Genomic DNA, 5,513 nt, shown 5'->3' with positions numbered 1-5,513 from the left:
ACCTCGAGGATGTGCTGCCTGTTGTGTGGGCCGTGCATGGGGCAGGTGAGGGGAGGGCAGATAGCAGAAGATAAACAGAAGACCCCATCGACTGGAGGCTAGTGGTCTTTGTGACCACTATTCAGTGTAGCCATATCTAGCAATTGTTTCTTTCTTTTTAGTATTACTTTGCAGTTGCCGGCAACAGATGCTGGGTGTTTTTTGACAGAAGAAACTATTTCAAAACGTGTGTCACTGTGTCTTTAATTTTTTTTGTTCTGAGGCTTTGACATCTCGGGAACTGGAGGGACTGGCCTGGAGGGGTGAACCCTGCCAGTGCACCTTTCTCATGCAAACCAGCCAACCCAGATCCACACCCAACCACCTCCTTCATGGGGTTCTCACACTCTAGGCCACAATCCACCTGCCCTACTCACCCCAGGGCCAGGGAGCAGACAACTGGAGCAGCCCTGTGTCCAGAGCTGCTGACGTAGTCAAAGCAGCCAATCCTAAGTCTGCTTGCCCTGCCTTGCCTGTTTCTCCCCAGAAATCACAGTAAGTGCTTTGGTCACAGTCCTCCCCCACCCGCCTTCTCAGTGCCCTGGTGCTTTCCTGCGTGGCACCCCCTCCCCGGCATGTCATGCCCCCTCATCTTGGATCTGTGAGTAATAAACTATCTTTTCAATGGCAGTTGTGTCCTGATCTGTTGACCTCATCACACCTCAATAATAACAAAACCTATATTTTAAAACAAGGGTGTGTGCCATTGTGTCTTTGGGAGTCAGAAATGACAAAAATATTATTTATGATTTATGTAGGAGTTTCTCCTTAAACCTTCTTTATGAAAAGGCAGCAAGTATTTCTATGCTAGAAATACAGCAAATTGATTCTGTCACTTTTTAAATTGAAGTAACACACATTCATAGTAACAAAATCACATATGAAGAGAGCTTGTCATACAAAGCAACAGTTTTTTACTGAGGCCTCCATAGCCCAGAATTGCATTCAGAGATGGCTCGCTCCTTCCGTGGGCAGTCGTTCTGCGGGCACTTGCACGGGTCTAAGTGATTTGCTTTTATCCCTACTGGCCCATTTATCCACATCTGTCAGTGATGCAGATTTTGTCCCCCTACAACCAAACCTTTCCCTTCTCTGTTCTTTGAAGTGTTCGAGAATTGGATATTTCCAGTGCCTCTGCGGGTAATAGTGCAACTTTAAATAATGCACTTAGCTGTCCTCTCATCCCCAGTTCCATTTACTTTCAGCAGGCTCTCCTGGCACCACGTGTTGTAAGGCCAGGCGCTCTGTTCCTTTTCCTTCCCTCCCCCAATCGTCCCCTCTTCCTGGCCACCCGGCTTCTGTTGGCCGTTCTTTTTCTAGTGCAGTTAAAACTACCAAGCTCATGCCCTCCTGCTCGAATTCCAAGGCCAGCATTGGCATGTGCCGTGGCCAGACCAGGAGGTCTTGAGAAGGGCACCATGGCCAGTTTCCATCAGTGACTCTCTCTGCTGTCTGGGGCAAGTCATGCTGATCTTTGATGCCATGGCCACCTCATTCAGCTTCCTCCATGGGTTTAAAATGAGGTGAAGTGAGACCATGTGGGTACAATAGTGTCTCAGCCCCATGCGCTGTCCACATGAAGGCTGTGATTATTCCCACCTGTCCTCCACGAGGCTCAGTGACTGGGTATCTGACAGCACCGTCACCAGGGGGTGGATTGAAGTCCCTGGGGCTGTGGACAGGGGAGGAACACTTTATACAGATTCCTTCTGTGTCAGTCCCATCACAGGACTCTCATAAATGTCCTTTCTCTCATGTTTTCTGGTGTGTATATCTGAACTCTAGTTAGTTATGTTTTGTGATTTTTAAAGGGGAAAGGGAGTGATTTCATCATTATTCACCTCCCTGGAATAAAATGCTGTAATTTACTGATAATAAAATTTAATCCATTCTTTTCCTTAATGTCCTTTGAGGTCACATTTGAATCCCTTTACTGAGTTTGCAGTAAAACCTTGACTACCCCAGAAATGCTTTTTATACATGGTCTCAACTTATACTGATAAACCCTAGAAAGGATTATTCTAGGCCTGGATTTCCTCACATGTACAATACCCTTTTCTTCTTCTTCTTTTTTTTTTATCAATGAGAATTACTATCTCTCTCTCTTGTTTTGAACTTCAGTCTTACTAGCTGGGAATATTTTATAGTTATTATTATTTTCTTCCAAATATTCATTGTTGATAAACAAAGTTAGCCTAGGCACATGATGCTTTATATTACTACCTGTTCAAAGAATGTCAGTCTAATGACAGCAGTGACAGTGATGACAATAGCAGTTCCAGGTGGAGCTCCCCATGAGTGACAAGACACCTGTCACATGATCTACACCTGTCAGCTCCTTGAACCCCAATAACTTCCTTGTTATTCCCATTTCATACTTGAGAAACCGAGACTCAGGGAGACTTAGCACCTTGCAGTCAGCTCCGTGCTCCGGGTCACATCCTGATCCCGGTGGGATGTATCTTCACATCCTCTGAGGGGAGCCGTCTCATGGCCCACCTGGCAGAGCCCCTCGATTGGTATAACTTACTTAAAAATACTTGGGTTCACATAACTTAGTAAACCTGTCTCACCCCAAAGAACAAGGGATTGTGCTGGAAGCCATCGGCAGGGAAGCCCGCCAGCAACATGGACTGCACTTTGCACTGAGCACTCTGGCAGCCAATCCGCTTCCTTCCCTCCTACCCCGAGTGTCACAGCATAGGAGGCCCCTGGGCTATGGCTTTTACAGGGGTCAGGAGATGGGGGAGTAGAGGGCAGGGAAGAGAACACCTGTTTATTTAAAATATCTCTGTTCCTTAATTTTTCAGTTTATCTGGTGACAGTTACACAGAGAGCTGGAATAATGCCAAGCAGTTGTGTGTCTTTTGTCTTCGAGCATGTTTTTTTTTTTTCCCCCCTTTTTGTCTTTTTTTGTGACCGGTAATGGGATCGCAACCCTCAGTGTCGCGCCCGCACTGTGCTCAACCAGTGAGCTGACCGGTCTCTATATGGGATCCGAACCCTCGGCGGGAACGCCGCTGCGCTCCCAAGCGCCGCACTCTACCGAGTGTGCCACCAGGCCAGCCCTTGGAGCATGTTCTGATGCTGTGTTCCTCGTCATGTGCTATATTAAAAGGAATCTTTAAGTGACTACGTTGTAGACACATTGCATGTTGTGATCCAGAAGCATCCGTGGTGTCCTGAAATGAGAGCCCTGAGCACTTCTGCAGCAACGTGTCCTCACTTCTCAGGGTCTCCAAAGATCTCCCTGATATCCTGCCTTGACACTGACTTGGCCTTGGCCTCCTTCGGCACAGACCTTATCTCCTCTGGGAGCTGTTTAAGAAACTTGGGGTTGATTCTTCTCTCAAAGATCACCCCTGTGACACTTGCTAGGCCTCCCAAGAGTCCAGGAACATCCCAGGCTCTCTGCTTCTCTCCCTCTTTCACTGCTCACGCCCACTTCCCCCACGGGCTCCTGGCTCCCACTCTGCTTGGCTGGTGGAGCTGGAACCAGTCTCCCCTGCAGCTGGCTCAGGGCCAGCAGATTTCTGATGCAGAGAGATTAATTGGGTCCAGGGAAGTGGGGAGCAGGTGCCTGTGAGTGGCGTGGCGATTGGTCAGCTGTTGTTTCTCCATGACAGAATGCAAATGAACATGTATGCCCACATGCACACACATGTCCTAGCATCACCGTGACCACCGTGACCACAGTGACCATCACGACCAATCCGACCACACCCTGGAATCTTACCTCCAGAGGTGGCGGGCAGTTAGGTCAGCTGTATTTCAAGTCAAGAAGGACAGGTTCGTAAACAGCTCCAGTGAATCGGAACCACTAAGCACACGTGATTCTGGGAGCAGAGCTCCAGCCTGAGGGCATGTCTGTCACTGAGGCTGGCAAGGTGCTGAGTCATTTAGTTTCCAGCAANCCCACTCTGCTTGGCTGGTGGAGCTGGAACCAGTCTCCCCTGCAGCTGGCTCAGGGCCAGCAGATTTCTGACACAGAGAGATTAATTGGGTCCAGGGAAGTGGGGAGCAGGTGGCTGTGAGTGGCGTGGCGATTGGTCAGCTGTTGTTTCTCCATGACAGAATGCAAATGAACATGTATGCCCACATGCACACACATGTCCTAGCATCACCGTGACCACCGTGACCATCACGACCAATCCGACCACGCCCTAGAATCTTACCTCCAGAGGTGGCGGGCAGCTAGGTCAGCTGTATTTCAAGTCAAGAAGGACAGGTTCGTAAACAGCTCCAGTGAATCGGAACCACTAAGCACACGTGATTCTGGGAGCAGAGCTCTAGCCTGAGGGCATGTCTGTCACTGAGGCTGGCAAGGTGCTGAGTCATTTAGTTTCCAGCAATTAGGCATCTCCTGCTGAAGCAATAAGTAGCCAGATGAGTATCTGGTGAAGTACACCAGTAATAACACGAATAATAGCAATTGATTTGCATTGTGGCGTCTAGCTCTAACAGCACTCTATTTACATTGCTATGCACATGTTCATCCGTTCATTCAGGGGACATCTTCTGGAGCTTGAAAGGTCACGAAAGTACTACACTGCGTCTTATGCTGCAGTGATGGCCCTTGCCATCCAGGGACTCAGAGTCTCCTGGGGAACCATGTGGACATGAGGACTCACAGCACACAGTTAAAATGCCATGATTCCCATTACACCCCGTGCCACGGGATGCTGTGGGGAGGTTCAGGAGGGCTGCATCAGAGTCCGTCATTATCTCTGCGTCACTCTTTACTTCTGGCAGGGCTTAGTGGCCTCATTTTACTCCACACCAAGAATCCCAAGAACCCCAGAAAGATGCAAGACACTGGCCTCCTTTCTTGTAGCCAGATCTTAGGTGAGGCATGTGAACATCACAGGGCTGGGGGGGCCCTGCCCACAGCCTCCCCAGAGCTGCTGGGCCTCTCGCATGCCTCCAGGGAGATAAATTACTTTAGCAAAACCCTACAATACTAGCAGAGTCTGTATCCAGAACATTTCAATAGGTAACTTCAATGCACAGGTGTGTAATGTGTGTACTCTTGAACTTCCAAACTCCAGACTGTGAGAAAATAAATGTCTCTTGTTTAAGCCACATTTTGTTATGCATTTTGTTATGGCAGCCCTAGCTAATACACCACCATGGAAAATTGAAGAAATGCAGACAAATTTCAAAGGAGAAAATAACAAAATTTCAAAATCTCTCCACCCAGAGAAAGTTTTAGTTAATATTTTAGTGGTTTTTCCTCACAATTTAAAAATTCATATTGTATATAGAGAGAAACTGGGGGGAGGTGGTGAGAGATCATACTCTATACCCAACTTGTTTTCTTATTTTACGTGACGTGAATGAAAGTTGTCTTCCCTCTATGAGGTACGCTGGAATTTAAATACTGGTGATATTTTCAAGACAGACCTACACACCCGACTTCTTTTTTTTTTTCCTTTTTGTCTTTTTTACTGACCGGTAACGGGATCGCAACCCTC

The sequence above is a fragment of the Galeopterus variegatus genome, unplaced genomic scaffold (assembly GCF_000696425.1).
Source record: "Galeopterus variegatus unplaced genomic scaffold, G_variegatus-3.0.2 Scaffold8008, whole genome shotgun sequence".
NCBI lineage: Eukaryota > Metazoa > Chordata > Mammalia > Dermoptera > Cynocephalidae > Galeopterus > Galeopterus variegatus.
This window is presented reverse-complemented; position numbering follows the sequence as displayed.